Below are 20,039 nucleotides of genomic sequence, written 5' to 3' on the forward strand. Positions count from 1 at the left end.
AGGGTAGAATAATGTTGCTGGTGTGTGAAAGATGGCAGAGGTGTGAGGAAGTATTAGTGAGGAGAGTAGCTGCAATAGGAATGGAAGCCAATGGAGTGATGAGGCCTGTAGTGTTTGTAGGAGAGTGCTGGTAATTGAGGGGAGAAGGGTGTTGAGTGCTTGGGCAAGAGATAGTGCTGGGCTACGCAACAAGTAATGAGAGGTATCAGTTAGCAAGCCTACCTTACTTAACCTAGTGAGGTCTTCAAACCGTTTTCGAAATTGCAGGCCTTGTCCTGTATGGGTAGAGCTGTGGAATACCAAAGGGCAAAAAACACTAGTGGGAGTTGTGTGCAGATCACCAAACAGTAGTAATGAGGTTGGGGACAGCATCAAACAAGAAATTAGGGATGCGTGCAATAAAGGTACAGCAGTTATCATGGGCGACTTTAATCTACATATAGTTTGGGCAAACCAAATTGGTAGCAGTACGGTGGAGGACAATTTCCTGGAGTGTATTAGGGATGGTTTTCCAGACCAATATGTCAAGGAACCAACGAGAGGGCTGGCCATTCTAGACTGATGATGTGTAACGAGAAAGGAGTAATTAGCAATCTTATTGTGCGAGGCCCCTTGGGAAAGAGTGACCATAATATGGTAGAATTCTTTATTAAGATGGAGAGTGACATAGTTAATTCAGAGACTAGGGTCCTGAACTTAAGCAAAGGTAACATCGATGGTATGAGACGTGAACTTGCTGGAATAGACTGGCGAATTATACTTAAAGGGTTGACGGTGGATAGGCAATGGCAAACATTTAAAGATCATACAGATGAACTTCAACAATTGTACATCCCTCTCTGGAGTAAAAATAAAACGGGGAAGGTGGCTCAACCGTGGCTAACAAGGGAAATTAGGGATAGTGTTAAATCCAAGAGGCATATAAATTGGCCAGAAAAAGCAGCAAAGCTGAGGACTGGGAGAAATTTAGAATTCAGCAGAGGAGGACAAAGGGTTTAATTAGGAGGGGGGAAATAGAGTATGAGAGGAAGCTTGCTGGGAACATAAAAACTGACTGCAAAAGCATCTATAGATATGTGAAGAGAAAAAGATTATGTGTGAAGACAAACGTAGGTCCCTTGCAGTCAGAATCAGGTGAATTTATAATGGGAAACAAAGAAATGGCAGACCAATTGCACAAATACTTTGGTTCTATATTCACGAAGGAAGACACAAATAACCTTCCGGAAATACAAGGGGACCGATGGTCTAGTGAGAAGGAGGTACTGAAGGAAATCCTTATTAGTCAGGAAATTATGTTAAGGAAATTGATGGGATTGAAGGCCGATAAATCCCCAGGGCCTGATAGTCTGCATCCCAGAGTACTTAAGGAAGTGGCCCTAGAAATAGTGGATGCATTGGTGATCATTTTCCAACAGTCTATCGACTCTGGATCAGTTCCTATGGACTGGAGGGTAGCTAATGCAATACCACTTTTTAAAAAAGGAGGGAGAGAGAAAACGGGGAATTATAGACTGGGTTAGCCTGACATCAGTAGTGGGGAAAATGTTGGAATCAATTGTTAAAGATGAAATAGCAGCGCATTTGGAAAGCAGTGATGGGATCGGTCCAAGTCAGCATGGATTTATGAAAGGGAAACATTGCTTGACAAATCTTCTCGAATTTTTTGAGGATGTAACTAATAGAGTGGACAAGGGAGAACCAGAGGATGTGGTGCATTTGGACTTTCTAAAGGCATTTGACAAGGTCCCACACAAGAGATTGGTGTGAAAAATTAAAGCACATGGTATTGGGGGTAATGTATTGATGTGGATAGAGAACTGGTTGGCAGACAGGAAGTAGAGCGTCAGGATAAACGGGTTCTTTTCAGAATGGCAGGCAGTAACGAGTGGGGTGCCACAGGGCTCAGTGCTGGGACTCTAGCTGTTTACAATATACATCAGTGGTTTTGATGAAGGAATTGAGAGTAATATCTCCAAGTTTACAGATGACACTAAGCTGGGTGGCAGTCTGAGCTGTGAGGAGGATGCTAAGAGGCTGCAGGGTGACTTGGACAGGTTAGGTGAGTGGGCAAATGCATGGCAGATGCAGTACAATGTGGATAAATGTGAGGTTACCCACATTGGTGGCAAAAACATGAAGGCAGAATATTATCTGAATGGCGGTAGATTAGGAAAAGGAGAGATGCAACGAGACCTGGGTGTCATGGTACATCAGTCATTGAAGGTTGGCATGCAGGTGCAGCAGGCAGTGAAGAAGGCAAATGGCATGCTTGCCTTCATAGCTAGGGGATTTGAGTATAGGATCAGGGAGCTCTTACTGCAGTTGTACAGGGCCTTGGTGAGGCCTCACCTGGAATATTGTGTTCAGTTTTTGTCTCCTAATCTGAGGAAGGACGTTCTTGCTATTGAGGGAGGGCAGTGAAGGTTCACCAGACTGATTCCTGGGATAGCAGCACTGACATATGAGGAGAGACTGGATCGACTGGGCCTGTATTCACTGGAGTTTAGAAGAATGAGAGGGGATCTCATAGAAACATATAAAATTCTGACGGGACTGGATAGGTTAGATGCAGAAAGAATGTTCCCAATGTTGGGGGAGTCCAGAACCAGGGGTCACAGTCAGAGAGTTGTTAACCTGTGGAATTGTGTACCACAGAGAGTTGTTGATGCCAGTTCATTAGATATATTCAAGAGGGAGTTAGATATGACCCTTATGGCTAAAGGGATCAACGGGTATGAAGAGAAAGCAGGAAAGGGGTACTGAGTTGAATGATCAGCCATGATCTTATTAAATGGTGGTGCAGGCTCGAAGGGCCGAATGGCCTACTCCTGCACCTACTTTCTATGTTTCTATGTTTCTATGTCCTGGGGGGGGTGATGCTTCTGGCACTCATGCACTCAACCACATCTGCCCACTCATTGTACTTATCTGGATATCTTCCTACTGCCTGGCGGATAGAACATCTCTCTCCTCCTCCCAACTTCCTCCATTGTAACCTCCAACACAGCATCCGAAACCAGTGGGACCCTTGCAGCATCTGCTGTGCCTGCCATTGTGCAGAGTCTTTAGTGACAGTTGCTGCAGTCAAAATGCAGCTCAGTTTTAAGAGGTACAGGCTGCCTTTATGTGTCATCAGCAATGTGTGAAATTGATGCCCCTGATTAGGTGAACTGCCAATGAAGAACGTGAGCTGCCTATTTTATTTTAATTCATGAGGGGCACAAACTTGGGGCTCTCTTTGTGGCCAGGTAATTGGATGTGCGATCTGAGAGCAGCTCCATGTCTGCGCAGGAAATTGCACTTTAAGCAATTACTACCCCTATATTTTTTAAGAAAAAGGTTCAGTAACACAAGTGCTGTAACCCACTGTGCTGTTAAATAGTACAATTTAGCTATATGTTCATTCTTTTTCTGATTTATTTTTGTGTTGAGTTTTAATGAGACAATATGTCATATTCAGCTGAAGAAATCATCAGCATTAATCCAAGACCAATTTGACTTCAGCAAATTAAAGTATAAGCACAGAAAAGTGTAGATTGGTGATTAGAAAATGTACAGAGCCTCTATTCAATTACACACAACACATTGTATGACCACAGAACAGTTAATTTTTGGCAGAAGCAATCTTGTGGTATAACATTTTCATCAGTGTACTTGATTTCTTATGATCCAGTTAGAGAAATTCTATTTTTCTAATTGCGTCTGAGTAATAAGACTTGGCATTAGGTAAATGATGATAAATACTGAAGCACTGGACTGCTACACTAACTACTTTATTCATATGAAGTGGCCAGATTTTGCTGGAGTAGGACATCTCAGTGTGCTCTGTTAGTTAGACTTGTTTTTGTACATTTCGGATTTTAAAAATGTTGCCCACAAAGTTGCTGTAAATGTGACTGATGTGCACAGTGAGGGCAACAGGATATTCTGCGACCTTGGTGAACAACAGGACAAATATTGTATTTTGTTAACCAATGAGATTAAAGAATTGAGAAATAAACAGGGGAAAAACTGAGGAGAGCAAATGAGAGTGGGTGAATTCAATGTCAAATCAGGTACAGAAAGGGGAATAAAGAGAGAAAAATAAAGACTCGATTAAGAGAGAGAGAGGAAAAAAAGAGACAGAAAGGAGAAGTAAGAACAAAATGTAAAATTTGACTTTTTAATAATCTGCTAAAACAATACACAACCTGAAGGAATAAGACACCACACTTTTAATTGTTCATTTTCTAGGCCCGAGCAGTTGATTGGCAGTCATTAACAATGATCACATTGTTAAAGGTGTACTTATACTATTAATTACTAGATTTAACTTTCTGTGGTGAGTTTAATGAGTAATCAATGTGCAAATGCAGCAACTTCAAGAGGTTAAGTGCGAGATGCCGTTTTCATGAGGCTAACGGCATCTTGTGGCAATTCGCAAATCAGGGGTTAGCTCTTGCTCACTACAAGTTGTTGGCTAATTTCACATTAATACCAGTGTGCGTTGTTTTGATGCTGTTATTTTTTTCAGCAAAGTCTTATCCAATGCGTTCACGGTTTCCAACTTTTTTAAAGTGTACCTGTTGCTTGATTAGAAGCAGATCTTAATGCAGGAAGGTTTTGTAATCTTTCGGCTTTGCTGAAAAGAATGTAAATGTCCATTCGCTCCACAAAATAAGTTTTTTTCCCCTTTTTTTCTGATGCAAAGGCCACAAAAAATGCAAAATTCAGTCTGCCTGCTCATTATAATGATTACAGCGCTCATGTCAGCGCTAAACATGTTGCTGATTTGCATCACACTAAACAAGGCAGTCAGGGGGGCAGTTTACCGGCCAATAAGGTTTGGCCCAGGCTCTCTGCACAACTAAAAGGGGAGGTGCTTTGTTGCAAAAGCACCTCATTGTCATTGTGGAGAGAGCCAGGCCAAAACAGCCAGGGAAAGGATGAGGAGATTTTCAAATGCAGCACTGTGGCCTTGGTCCTTGGGGTATAAAGATGCCGTCAGGTCTACCCACAGGGGAGCAAAAGGCACAACACCAGAGGCTGTGGGAGGAGATCCCTGAACCTGTCAATACGATGACTGTTGTCCCCAGGACCTGGATCCAGTCCTGAAAAAAATGTAATGTCCTCACAGAAGTGGTCAAGGTGAGTGAATGCATCTTCAAATGCCATATCCCACCATCTGCACCACAAGCCTTGTACACTGGTCAATTCACCACACCCCCATCACACACCAACCAACAATTTCTAGCAATTACCACTCATACCTCACAATCATAGCTTCAGTTCACCCTCACACAGTTACCACTGCTGCAAGACCATACCCACATCTCACATGCTGCACACACTGCCAGCTGTTCAACCATGGTAGCCACATCACCCAAACACATTGCACTGCACTCACTGGCACATTTTCCTCTCTCTTGCAGGGAAAAGTTGCTCATACCTGCCTGGAGACGGGTGGAGGGGAAGCCCATCTGCAGAACCTGATGGAGCTGGAGGAACAGTGCCGGACATCATTAGAGGGGCAGTCACAGAGTCCACAGAAGTTGTAAGCATTGGGGACGATGATGGTATGCTCATCCCTAATCCTTCTTCTCACATCCCACTTTCCCCTTATCCCGCAATCTCTTCTCACTTACAAGCTGCTGATGACATCTGCATGGATATCTTGCTCTCCCCCTTCCCTTATCACAACCCGACCCTTGTGCCATTTTCCTTTCAGTTCCCAAAATCTCCAACCTGACCACTCAATCCCCGAAGTGATGGAGTAGGACATTGAAGGAGGAGAAGAAGACACACCATAACTGAATCTGACACTCGCAGGCACCAGCTCATAAAATGGCACTGTTATACTACCTTTAGAGGGTAGTATAGTGGTCAGGTCTGCAGGTGGTGAGTCACCGGGCACGAGTGGGCTGCAGCAAGGCCAGGGAGAAAGGATAGCTCGGGTGCCAGCTCCCCGGAGGACAAGTTCGCACAAGTGTTCTGCTACACAGGACTCAGATGATGACCTCGATGTGGCAGCGTTCAGAAGAAGGGTGATGGGCATGCATACAGAAATGCTTGGTGCAATGGCAAACCTGCCAGATAGCCTCTTGTCAGTGTCAAAGAGCATGGATGAGTCCGGCTCCAACATTACACGGGGCTTTGTGCGGATCTCGGAGCCCATAATTCCAGGATGGAAATAAGGGGCAACTCCATGAGAAAGCTTGTGAACCCAGCCATGATGCTGGGAGTGATAGGTAATGTCGCATCTCCCATGGCAGCACAGGTGGAAGTGACCCAATGTCTCAGTGCTGCAGTGGATGCTCAGACTGCTGCCATCATGGCTGGGTTTACGAGTATGGAAAGGGTCTTGCAGAAGACCAGCAATCTGTCCCCTAACTGATGACTAGGCAAGCTGAAGTGCCATCTCGGCCAAGCAGCAGTGGCTTAGTGGAGCTAGATCCTGCTGTCCTATCTCAGGATGACAGCATTTGCACTCCCACCACTGCTACACCGCCAGTGTCCTTGCTGCTGACTTTCCATGGGGGAGACTTCATGGGGGACCCTGGTCTGGACATGGATTGGGTCTGTGGTGGATCGATTGGTCAGGATCATGGCTTGCATGTCGTCGTGGAGCAGGCGGAGGATGGTGACAAACTTTTGGGGGCAGCTGAAACAGAGGAGGACGCTCCATAGCCCCTCATGGTTAATAGTGTTAAAGGCATGTCATCCAACCAGCCCAAACTGCTGCCGCCTATGCTGAGGTGGTGCGGCCATAAGCCAGGCTTTCTAGGCCCAGAGCTGTTTGAGGTTCTCCTGCAAGGCCAGCTGAAGTCTCCCACATGGAAAGTCAGCAGTCTTCTACCGGCCATGTTACAGCCACTAGGGGAGCCCTTTGTAAGAACACTAGAGAAGGAAAAGGAACATGAAAGACAGGCACTAAGGGAATGCGCAAGGGTGATTAGTAGACTTTGTAATTCTGATTTTGATTTGAAAATTTATAACTTACTCAGTTTGTTTTGTGGTGGCTCTCATTTCAACTTCATGCCCAGGAGAACGCTGTGATGCTCCATGACAGAGGGAAAGTAAGATGGGAAAATGGTGAGCAACTCAAATTTGGGTATCATTCATTGGAACCGGAGTCTGATGAAGCGTTTGCGGACTGCTTACGGACCGCCCTCTGGAAGGGAATCTGGTGCCTGCCACCTCCCCTGCTTCTCTTCCTTTACCTCTTCCTCCTCCGCCAGCTCCTCCGGAGATGGTTCCAGAACCTGTGGTGGCAAGGGCTGTGCCCTCATGATGGCCAAGTTGTTGGAGCATGCAGCAGACCACCACGAAATGGGACACCCATTCCGTCGTGTGTTGGAGGGCTCCTCTTGAGTGGTCAAGGCAGCAGAACAATTGCTTTAGCTTCCCGATGGTCTGCTTGATGAGGTTCCTTGTTGCAGCATAGCTGTCCTTACATGAGTGCTGGCCACGAGTGATGGGGTTGCGGAGGGGTGTAATCAGCCAGGTAGACCTAGCATTGACGAATTCGCGGGGTCCGTGCCATGTTCCAGCCCATCATTCCGCTTGTCTCCGAGCAGCCACCTTTGGGTTTGACATGGTGGCTGGAAGATTGCTGGCACACCGGAATGACGCAGATTGCTACCAGGATAGCGGACATTCATCATCATCATGTGCTGGCCGTGCTTGCACAACAACTGCACATTAAGTGAGTGATAGCCGAAGCGAGTGACAGAGCATCTCAGGATTGGTATACAGTGCCCGCAAGGCCACGTGTCTGCAGTCGATGGCACTCTGCAATGGCAAACTGGGAGATGTTAGCTATGGCACCTTTGTCTCCTATGTCTCCCTCCATCCAAGGGGATGCTAACGGGGCGCAAACGATTTCTCGTCCAGGCCGCGGGCCTGCTACTGCCTCCAACAAAATTCTGCAGGAGTTAGCGGAGGCACAAACCGGCAGTGCCCCCGCTCCCGCCGATAGCGCCCTGGGTCGCTACACCGGTGATGATGACGTCAGAACTTCGGTAGTGCCCCATGAGACCGCCGTGAGCGATGTCTGCCTCGGCTTCACGGGTCGCGAACCAGGCCACACTCCGATTGCGGGGCTAAACATAGAAACATATAAAATAGGTGCAGGAGTAGGCCATTCGGCCCTTCAAGCCTGCACCACCATTCAATAAGATCATGGCTGATCATTCACCTCAGTACCCCTTTCCTGCTTTCTCTCCATAACCCTTGATCTCTTTAGCCATAAGTGCCATATCTAACTCCCTCTTGAATATATCCAATGAACTGGTATCAACAATTCTCTGCGGTAGAGAATTCCACAGGTTAACAACTCTCTGAGTGAAGAAGTTTCTTCTCATCTCAGTCCTAAATGGCCTACCCCTTATCATTAGACTATGTCCCCTGGTTCTGGACTTCCCCAACATCGGGAACATTCTTCCTGCATCTAACCTGTCCAGTCCCGTCAGAATTTTATATGTTTCTATGAGATCCTCTCTCATCCTTTTAAACTCCAGAAAATACAGGCCCAGTCGATCCATTCTACATAAGAACATAAGAACTCTCCTCATATGTCAGTGCTGCCATCCCAAGAATCAGCCTGGTGATCCTTCGCTGCACTCCCTCAATAGCAAGAACGTCCTTCCTCAGATTTGGAGACCAAAACTGAACACAATATTCCAGGTGAGGCCTCACTAAGGCCCTGTACAACTGCAGTAAGACCTCCCTGCTCCAATACTCAAATCCCCGAGCTATGAAGGCCAACATACCATTTTCCTTCTTCACCACCTGCTGTACCTGCATGCCAACTTTCAATGACTGATGTACCATGACACCCAGGTCTCGTTGCACCTCCCCTTTTTCTAATCTGCCGCTATTCAGATAATATTCTGCCTTCATGTTTTTGCCACCAAAGTGGATAAGCTCACATTTATTCACATTATACTGCATCTGCCACTCATTTGCCCACTCACCTAACCTGTCCAAGTCACCCTGCAGCCTTTTAGCGTCCTCCTCATAGCTCACACCGCCACCCAGCTTAGTGTCATCTGCAAACTTGGAGATATTACACTCAATTCCCTCATCCAAATCATTAATGTATATTGTAAATAGCTGGGATGCCAGCACTGAGCCCTGCAGCACCCCACTAGTCTCTGCCTGCCATTCTGAAAAGGATCCATTTATCCCGACTCTCTGCTTCCTGTCTGCCAACCAGTTCTCTATCCACGTCAGTACATTACCCCCAATACCATGTGCTTTAATTTTGCACACCAATCTCTTGTGTGGGACCTTGTCAAAAGCCTTTTGAAAGTCCAGATACACCACATCTACCTGTTCTCCCTTGTTCACTCTACCAGTTACATCCTCAAAAAATTCTCGAAGATTTGTTAAGCAGGATTTCCCTTTAATAAATCCATGCTGCTTGGATCGATCCCGTCATTCCTCCCAAATGTGCTGCTATTTCATCTTTAATAATTGATTCCAACATTTTCTCCACTACTGATGTCAAGTTACCTGCCTTCTCTCTCCCTCCCTTCTTAAAAAGTGGTGTTACATTAGCTACCCTCCAGTCCATAGGAACCGATCCAAAGTCGATAGACTATTGGAAAATGATCACCAATGCATCCACTATTTCTAGGGCTACTTCCTTAAGTACTCTGAGATGCAGATTATCAGGCCCTGGGGATTTATCGGCCTTCAATCTCATCAGTTTCCCTAACACAATTTCCCGCCTAATAAGGATTTCCTTCAGTTCCTCCTTCTCACTAGACCCTCGGTCCCTTGGTATTTCCGGAAGGTTATTTGTGTCTTCCTTCGTGAATACAGAACCAAAGTATTTGTTTCACTAGTCCACCATTTCTTTGTTCCCCATTATAAATTCACCTGAATCTGACTGCAAGGGACCTACATTTGTCTTCACTAATTTTTTTCTCTTCACATATCTATCGAAGCTTTTGCAGTCAGTTTTATGTTCCCAGCAAGCTTCCTCTCATACTCTATTTTCACATAGGAACATAAGAATTAGGAACAGGAGTAGGCCATCTAGCTCCTCGAGGTAACCCCCTCATCTCCGGAATCAGCTTAGTGAATCGTCTCTGTACTCCCTCCAAAGCCAGTATATCCTTCCTTAAGTAAGGTGGCCAAAACTGCATGCAGTACTCCAGGTGCGGCCTTACAAATACCCTATACAGTTGCAGCAGGACCTCCCTGCTTTTGTACTCCATCCCTCTCACCAACATTCCATTCGCCTTCCTGATTACCTACTGCACCTGCAAACTAACTTTTTGGGATTCATGCACAAGGAGCCGGCGCCTCACAACTTGAGCCGCCTCGGGGAAATCCCCTCCGTGCCTTTCAGTTCCGCGCGGAGGGGTTTCCTGTACGGGCTGCTCCTGCACAACCTCAACTTTGCCATCCTCGCCGGCCGTCCGGACACGCCATGGCGTACCATCTTGCCGTCCGGAGGAGACGGTGGTCCCCGATGGAGGGCACTCTACGCAGGGGTCCTCCCACTATTCATCGGGGACTTGGCCTGGAGGGTGGTGCACGGAGCAGTGCCGTGCAATAAATTTTTAAGCCGGTTCACGGACTCCCAGGCCGCCTGCAATTTCTGCGGTCTGGAGGAGTCCGTGTTCCATGTTTTTATTGAGTGCACGAGGTTGCAGCCCCTGTTCCATTATTTGAAGGGGCTGCTCCTGAAATTCTGGCTGCACTTCAGTCCCACCCTCCTGATCGTTGGGCACCCTGTGCGGAGGGGAGCGGGTAGGTCCGAAGGCCTCCTCGTAGGACTGCTCCTGGGCACGGCCAAGGGTGCCATCAGCCGGTCCAGGCAGCGGGCGGTCGAGGGGGTCATTCAACCTGACTGCCTGCCTCTCTTCCGCTCTTACATCCGGTCCAGGGTGTCCTTGGAGATGGAGCACGCGGTGTCCACCGGTACGCTCGCGGCCTTCCGCGAGAGGTGGGCACCGGAGGGACTGGAGTGCATCATCACGCCCGGCAACCAAATTTTAATTTGATTTTACGTTTTTTAAGTTTAATTTGTTTTAATTGCCGGTGCTTTTAGTGTCCCCCTTCCCTTTTATAGGGGGCACTGGGGAGAATTGCGATTTTAGTGCCCAAAAAAAAAAAAAGAAAAACACAAAAAAAAACAAAAAAAGGTGGGGAAAAAAAAAAAAAGGGCCTTGTAAATGTCTGGAGTGTCACCCAGGTCGGGTGGCACCGTTTAATGTTTTTATGTTTTGCAGGTAAACTCAAAAGAGTTTCATGCACAAGGAGCCGGCGCCTCACAACTTGAGCCGCCTCGGGGAAATCCCCTCCGTGCCTTTCAGTTCCGCGCGGAGGGGTTTCCTGTACGGGCTGCTCCTGCACACCCTCAACTTTGCCATCCTCGCCGGCCGTCCGGACACGCCATGGCGTACCATCTTGCCGTCCGGAGGAGGCGGGGGTCCCCGATGGAGGGCACTCTACGCAGGGGTCCTCCCACTATTCATCGGGGACTTGGCCTGGAGGGTGGTGCACAGAGCAGTGCCGTGCAACAAATTTTTAAGCCGGTTCACGGACTCCCAGGCCGCCTGCAATTTCTGCGTTCTGGAGGAGTCCGTGTTCCATGTTTTTATTGAGTGCACAAGGTTGCAGCCCCTGTTCCATTATTTGAAGGGGCTGCTCCTGAAATTCTGGCTGCACTTCAGTCCCACTCTCCTGATCTTTGGGCACCCTGTGCGGAGGGGAGCGGGTAGGTCCGAGGGCCTCCTCGTAGGACTGCTCCTGGGCACGGCCAAGGGTGCCATCAGCCGGTCCAGGCAGCGGGCGGTCGAGGGGGTCGTTCAACCTGACTGCCTGCCTCTCTTCCGCTCTTACATCCGGTCCAGGGTGTCCTTGGAGATGGAGCACGCGGTGTCCACCGGTACGCTCGCGGCCTTCCGCGAGAGGTGGGCACCGGAGGGACTGGAGTGCATCATCACGCCCGGCAACCAAATTTTAATTTGATTTTACGTTTTTAAGTTTAATTTGTTTTAATTGCCGGTGCTTTTAGTGTCCCCCTTCCCTTTTATAGGGGGCACTGGGGAAAATTGTGATTTTAGTGCCCAAAAAAAAAAACAAAAAAAGAAAAACACAAAAAAAAACAAAAAAAAGGGGGAAAAAAAAAAGGGCCTTGTAAATGTCTGGAGTGTCACCCAGGTCGGGTGGCACCGTTTAATGTTTTTTTGTTTTGCTGATGAACTCCAAAAAGAGTTTCATGCACAAGGACCCCCAGGTCTCTCAGCACCTCAGCATGTTGTAATTTCTCCCCATTCAAATAATATTCCCTTTTACTGTTTTTTTTCCAAGGTGGATGATCTCACACTTTCCGACATTGTATTCTATCTGCCAAACCTTAGCCTATTCGCTTAACCTATCCAAATCTCTTTGCAGCCTCTCTGTGTCCTCTACACAACCCGCTTTCCCACTAATCTTAGTATCATCTGCAAATTGTGTTACACTACACTCTGTCCCCTCTTCCAGGTCATCTATGTATATTGTAAACAGTTGTGGTCCCAGCACCGACCCCTGTGGCACACCACTAACCACCGATTTCCAACCCGAAAAGGACCCATTTATCCCGACTCCTCCAAATTAAACCCTTTGTCCTCCTCTGCTGTATTATAACATTCTCCCAGTCCTCAGGTTTGTTGCTTTTTCTGGCCAATTTATATGCCTCTTCCTTGGATTTACCACTATCCTTAATTTCCCTTGTTAGCCACGGTTGAGACAAAATTAAAGGGGAGACACATTGTGCCATTTTTTTCAATGGAGGCCTAGCATTGACGAATTCACGGGGTCTGTGCCGCCATGTTGCGGCCCAGCATTCCACTTCCCGCAGGCGGCTGCCTCCAACCTGAAAAATATCTTCGAACTTTCCTGCTCGTCCGGGAGGTTCAGAGATTTGCTGTCCTGGGCCTCTGTGTAAAGGCATGCATAGAGGCTCACACATTCCAGGGACGTAGGTGCTTTGCACGCATCCCTGGGATCACGTGGACCGGCCCAACCAATCAAAGTGGGGGTATTCCCATTCATACTTATGGTAAGTTCCATATGGAATCACCATAAGTATGAATGGGAATACCCCAAAAAATACACAAACACCTAAAATTTAAAAAAAATCACATTTAAAATTCATAAAAATTGAATTAAATTAAATTATTTAAAATATTTACATATTTTAAAGGGTCTAAACATAAACTTACTTTATTTCACAAGTTTTTAAATGTTTAATTATTTTTTAAAAAGTATATTTTTCTGTCCTTTATCAGTCGTAAGAATTTCAAGGGCATTCGCTGGGCTGAAGTTGGGCAAATAGCCCAACTCTCCACCAGCGGAGGCCCTTTTCTTCCAGTGCGTGCGATCTGTCAAGAGGATTCTTAATAGATCACAAGTTCCAGGTTTAGGTGGATGCGTAGTGCATGCCTAAACCCGGAACTTGCAGGGCACCTTCCGGCACGTGCGCACCTCGTACGCGCCTGTAAGGGGCCGTGAATTCAGGGCCATCTTTTTTCTGGGATTCAGATGACATCATAGTGCCAATTTTGACTTCCAGTGGGTGTCGACGGGTGGATGGCAAACCATCCAGCCCTCTGCAGTGAGGTCCCGTTGAGCTTACCTCCCAGGCCTCATCTGCCTAGGTCCTGGCAGTCTTCCAGCCAAACCTGGCCGGACATGCTGAATATGTGAGGTCATTAAATTTCTTCCAACAATGCAAAGGGGTCCTTAGTTTACTGCTCCACCAACCTCCTTACATACAACTCTTGCTGTTACACTTATGGCTTCTCTCAGCTATTCCAATGATGGTATACTTTGTTTGTCTTATTTTTGACTGTAAAACTTCAACATCAAACTCCAAATAATTTGCTGCTGCCATTTTCCGCCTCTTGTCGTTGCTATTGCCTGCCCTCTTTGCAAAGCCTCCTCACCTTTCTCAATTAAATAAGTCTTTTAAATGATGAAGCTGCACCTGTGCTCCACTCCTTTTCTGATGTACTTGGCTTATTGCTGGCAGAACTCACATCCTTGTCCTGGTGTTGTTCAATACATATTAATATTTTTAGGAGAGTAGCAAAGAGGAGAACTTTCAATCAACATCTAGTACCTAAGCAAAATCTTGACTTCTGTAGAACCTCCTAATTTAAGAACTAATAAAAATGGCATCTTACACCAAGGATGACAATAGCACTTTTGGTGACATTCTAAATACAACTCATTGAATTTTGTTTGAGCTAGCGACTCCACTGGTGAGAATTAGAGGGAAATATTTACTTGATAAATTTCTCTCAACAATTTTGTGTTACAATGAATGCTGTGCCACACAGTTTTTACCAGATTTAATCTTTTTTTTACAAATTTCTGTACCAGCAAAGTTTTTTAAAAATCAAAAAAAATAGGACCCAAAATTCCTGAGTGTCCAAGCATGCAGCTATTTGTCCACTTGTGAAGTTTCCATGCTGTCTGCAGACGCAGTGAACCTCCTTTTGAGAGGCATTAGATGCCTTTATGTGACGTTAGTCAAGCCTGATTCCCCGCCCCAAACAAGTACACAGCCAGTGAGTAGCATGGTTAGCGCTGGCTACACGCCTAATTCATGATAAAGAGCTGCCAGCACCAATTTAACGTGGTCCATGCAATGTTGTTTTTGGGCATGATCGAATTTTTTGGTCTCTGTTACTATAAAAATTCTAAATAGAACATAAGGCAGGTTTCAAGAAAAAAACTGCTCAGTCAGAGCCTGGTGAACACATGTTCTTTCCGGCACTAGCTGCTGAGCTTCTGCCAGCCTCATCATCATCCTCCACTGCCTCCGTTTCTTCCTCCTCCTCCCATCATATGGTTTGTGACTGCTTCCCTTCCATGATTTCCTTAAGACATGTGGGCTGTCTAGAAATCATGCATCCATCTAGATAATGATTTGGCAATGGTCATGCACCATTTGGAAATTCATCAAATAGTAACCTTCTCCACTGAACATGGTGGGATGCTACTTAAGTGGCTTCATAGGTGCAGTCCAGAAATTTAAAGATATTTTTAAAAAGTGCTGTTGAAACAGTGCATATTTGACCTGGGTAATGCAATGGTTACTGCAAACTGACTGATCTTTGCTAGGAAGGAGACTGGAAGGAAGAATTGAGTGCTGTTATCACTTTTATTATTACTTGTTGTACAGTGCTCACGTTGCTCATTGATTTCAGATTTGCTTCCAGGAAATAGCAGAATTCATCCATAGCCTCCTTGCTGAGCCATATCTTTTGCATGTAGGTGGGGTAATTTTCTAAATTTGTGCCAGTGGCAGGAAATCTCAATCACCTTCAGTGCATATTAGATAAGCAATTTTCTGATATGGGTTGACAGAAGGTGACATCACCCCACCACCATCACAACATTTACTTGCAAAGTCATCCTAAATCTTACTCTGATAAAACAATGTGAGCTGAAAGTCAAGCTTGAGTAAATTTGTACATTCATCTTTAGTGAGGGCTTAACTTGTCAACTTATTGATAATTTCTGTCCGCTGCTGTCCTGTGTGAAATGGGTTTGGGCAATTCCAAGCAGCCACGAGCCTAAAGCCCAAAACTGCCCTAGCTGACATTAAATTGTAAAAAGATGTTGTGGACCCAGATACATCAGGTCTTGAACATCTCTAACAGCTTGAGGATTCTGTGCCTGTTCCAAACAAGACCAGCGGCATAGGAGGGGAGGCAGGAACTCCCAGGCTGAAAATGTCCTCATCTGCGAGCCAGGGTGCCAAGTGAAAATATGCATACCAGCCCATCCAACAACTGATGTGGAACCCACCTGGGACATGCCCTCAATGAAAGAAGGAAAAGGTAAAATTTCAGCCCCCTTACAGAGGGTGCATTTTAGAGCCTTTTTGTGGGGAGAGGTGGCGCTGTTCCTGGCACCACTTGCTGCATTTTATTGCCTCCTGGAGCTGCTATCTGTGCTACAAGGTCAATGCAGGAAATCACAGGCGAGCATATTCTGGAACTTACAAGAAGTCATGCTGCTTTTTGGGCCCTAATGCCAAAGTATAATTTGAACTGTGAGTCTGCGGTCACCATTGATAAAATAGGGCTAACTACTGAAAGGATCTGTCCATTCCAACTTGAGGCTGAGTATTTGAACCTGCTGCCAAATTGCAGTCTAATTTTAAGGCTGTCTCTTAAATATGTATGAAGTCGAAAAAAATGCAGCACTTTTACTGACTTGAAGGCAACAAAATACTTTGTGAATATTATGCTCTCTATTAATATTCACATAATTCCAATTCTCAGTAATTTTGTTTTCATCATGGCAAATGTGCATCAGGCTTAAGATGTAAAAATAAAAACATTGAAGTGGAAATTGGACAGCCGCCGAAACCAGGCACATTTCTGGCAGCATGCCAGAATGCAGAGGTCTGAGGACTGTCCTAAGTTGGTTCTCGGGCCTCATCATCATAATTCTGGTAAGCTATGGGCACCAATTTGGCCCTTACTAATTCACAAGGCTACGGGGAAAGTGCAGGAGAATGGGACTAATTAGATAGCTTTTTCAAACAGCCGGCACAGGCATGATGGGCCGAATGGCCTCTTTCTGTGTTGTATTATTCCATAGGGCTAGAAATTGCGGGGTGCTACATTTTGAAATGTCGAAAAGGTAGCGCAAGGCGCTAATGATTCTCTCCTGCCGGGAAATTCAGCTTTAGCTCTCCAAGAGGGAAGTGGAGCACAAAATCAATGTGGAGCACATTGCACAAGGCATCAGAGGCTGCTTCCCTCGCTTAAAAGGAAGGACCAATGATGGTGTACAACCTACTTGTCGGCAGTTCTGCGTTTCAAGGCGACCTGCACAACTGCCATTACAGCCCCGAACACTCTCACAAAGTGGACGGCTTGGACATCTTGCAGCCATGAAACATCGAAAATTTTGCATCACGATCTACGAGGTGCTAGAGGCCCAGATGCTACGAGTTAGCGCCAGCGCTAAACCGGCACTGCAGTTCACGGGCGATGCTGAATTTGCCGCGCCCGATCGCTAACTCCTTAGTGCCCCGTTAGCACCCTCTTCAGGCGCTAATGGGAAGCACTAAGCAGGCGAATTGCTCCCCCGATGATTCTGTCTTTGATCACAGGAAATATATTTCCTTAAGCAAAATGAAGTAGCAGGCTTGTTCCTTCAGATCAATCCATTTGCAGTCTAATGGGGCAAGGTTTTACATTGCCATGAAATGCAGCTCCACAGCTTTTTCTTCTTTAAACAAAAAGGGGATAAGGGGTTAAACATAGAAACATAGAAAATAAGTGCAGGAGTAGGCCATTCGGCCCCTCGAGCCTGCACCGCCATTCAACAAGATCATGGCTGATCACCCACCCCAGCACCTCCCCTCCACACCCCCCGACACCCCCCCCCCCCAGCTGCAAGGACCACATCCAACTCCCTCCCGAACACATCCAATGAACTGGCATCAGCAACTCTCGGCGGCAGGGAACCCCACAGGCCAACAACTCCCCGAGTGAAGAAGTCTCTCCCAATCCCAACCCCAAACAGCCCACCCCCCATCCCAAGAGCATGCCCCTTGCCCCCGGCTCCGGACCCACCCAACACCGGGAACACTCCCCCCGCACATAACCCGCCCCGTCCCGTCAGAATCCTTCCCAAATACCGAACACCCCCGGATGTCGAGCCCCCAGCCCCGGCCACCCCGGAGCCACCCCCCGCGACGCCAACCACACCACATCCACCAACCGCCATCTGCGCAGTCAACCCGTCTATCCCACTCCGAACACTCCCCACACCGAGGCACAGAGCCCCCAGGCCCACCCCTCCAACACACTTCGCCCCCCCCCCCCAGACCTCCGCTGCAATGTGGCCCCTCCTGTCCCCTGCCCTGAGTTTCTCCACCCCCCACCTCCACCACTCTCCCCTCCATCCTCCGACCCCATCTCCCCTCATCTTCCCTCCGACTCCCCGCACAGGCTCCCATCTTGGGGGCGGTAACCTTCTGGGGCAGGGAATATTAGCCCCCAGCGTGGAAGTCCTGCTCCCGCCGCAGAATTGGCCTTACCACCCCTCAATGGAAGCGGAGTGCAATTTCCCACACTCCACTTCCTTTGGGGGCAGTTACCGGGGCACGACTGGATGCTCCTGTGACAGTGTAAACTGGTGCTCTCCACTCTCCCGTCCTGTGACAGTGTGAACTGGTGCTCTCCACTCTCCCGTCCTGTGACAGTTTGAACTGATGCTCTCCACTCTCTGTCCTGTGACAGTTGGAACTTGTGTTCTCCACTCTCCCGTCCTGTGACAGTTTGAACTGGTGCTCTCCACTCTCTGTCCTGTGACAGTTTGAACTGGTGCTCTCCACTCTCTGTCTTGTGACAGTTTGAACTGGTGTTCTCCACTCTCTGTCCTGTGACAGTTTGAACTGGTGCTCTCCACTCTCTGTCCTGTGACAGTTTGAACTGGTGCTCTCCACTCTCCCGTCCTGTGACAGTTTGAACTGATGCTCTCCACTCTCTGTCCTGTGACAGTTGGAACTTGTGTTCTCCACTCTCCCGTCCTGTGACAGTTTGAACTGGTGCTCTCCACTCTCTGTCCTGTGACAGTTGGAACTGATGCTCTCCACTCTCTCTCCTGTGACAGGGAAGCGGGCGGGGAAGTGGAGCTGAGTCCATAATCAGATCAGCCATGAATGGAGAAGCAGGCTCGAGGGGCCACATGGTCTACTGTTCCTATTTCTTATGTTCTCATGTTCTTATGTTCTTATGTGTCACATGGTAGTAGCAAAGCAAATCAAATGTCAGTATCTAAGTTGGATATTCAGGTCAAAGCTTCCTGTGTAACAGCATGGATATCTTGTAGGCTACCTGTGTGCTACCTCTGAGGGCAGAGCTCAATGATGTGCTCCAGGGTTTGATTAGGAGCTCCACAGTCGCATGATGGGGATGCTTTAATCTTCCACCTATGGAGAAGACGGCAGCATCTACCATGACCAGTTCTGAGGCGATTGATGGTTGTCCACTGTTTGCGAGGAAGGTTTGATCCTACAGATTGTACTGTGGGGTCCTCTATAATGAATCTATTCCGTATGTCACAGCTGTTCCAAGCATTTTGCCATCGGTCATCAAGGCTGAGGGTAAATCGCTGAAGTGCTTTGGCGACGGTCCAAAATGGCCTTCTAGATTTGAGACGGGTTTGTGGTAAGTTGTTCAAGTTGACCTGGATTGACATGTCTTTGCTGGTATAGTGGTTGTTGTCATGTATTCAACCAGCATTGCAACCCATGTATAATCTGACCTAAGTTGTACACTGTGAGAACAATGATCACTCGGTGGTGAACTTGTGGGAGACACTCCTAACCTGGAACTTCGGGAAAAAGGGGAAGCTCCACCCACTTTCATCACTTGAGTGCTAAGGAATAAAGGACAGGTCACAGACTGACCTCTCAAGCATGGGCCTCGTGTGCATTTATACTGTATAGTAAGGACGTATCAATGGCGACGAGAAACTGCGATTTAAACCACGCGAGCCTGGCCACTAGCAGAACAGACGAGAGGTATTGTGTTAAGGAATGGTTGGGACAGAGATTCAACATTGTTAAAGCAGCACACAGTTCTCCAGGCAGACAAGGGCAATCGGGCATGCCCCAACATGAAGTCGATCCCAGAGGGGGAGTTCGACAGAGACAATGGCAAGCTGAACGGCGATTCACACCATTGCAAGGGACAATGCGGCCAGCAATGGGGCCATCAACACCTGTTAATGGCGCACTCAAGGACAGTCACAGGGGCAGTCAGGGACGATCGACTGGCAAGGGACCTTTTGTTTCCAACAACAGCTCATGTTGGAGGCGTGGAGGCACACACTCAGCCGGAGTTTGCAGAGATGAGCAAAATACCTGCAGAAATTGCAGAACTGAACACTGGGGGAAATCGATGGAAGCTGAAGTTCAGCGAGTTCATGTGGAGCACGTAGAGAGTTCATACACCAGGACGCCATCGATAATGATGAAAGATGGAAGTGCTCCTCAATGGCATCCCAGTATCAATGGA

At 47.2% G+C, this 20,039-nt stretch overlaps 1 protein-coding gene across 1 annotated transcript in view; it reads left to right on the plus strand.

Annotated features, from left to right (window-relative positions):
• Positions 1–20,039, plus strand: part of adcy2b (adenylate cyclase 2b (brain)) — a 796,633-nt gene that overhangs the window by 315,422 nt on the left and 461,172 nt on the right. The gene's annotated exons all lie outside the window — the stretch shown is intronic.

Source organism: Pristiophorus japonicus, chromosome 5 (assembly GCF_044704955.1).
Source record: "Pristiophorus japonicus isolate sPriJap1 chromosome 5, sPriJap1.hap1, whole genome shotgun sequence".
In the NCBI taxonomy this organism is placed as follows: domain Eukaryota; kingdom Metazoa; phylum Chordata; class Chondrichthyes; family Pristiophoridae; genus Pristiophorus; species Pristiophorus japonicus.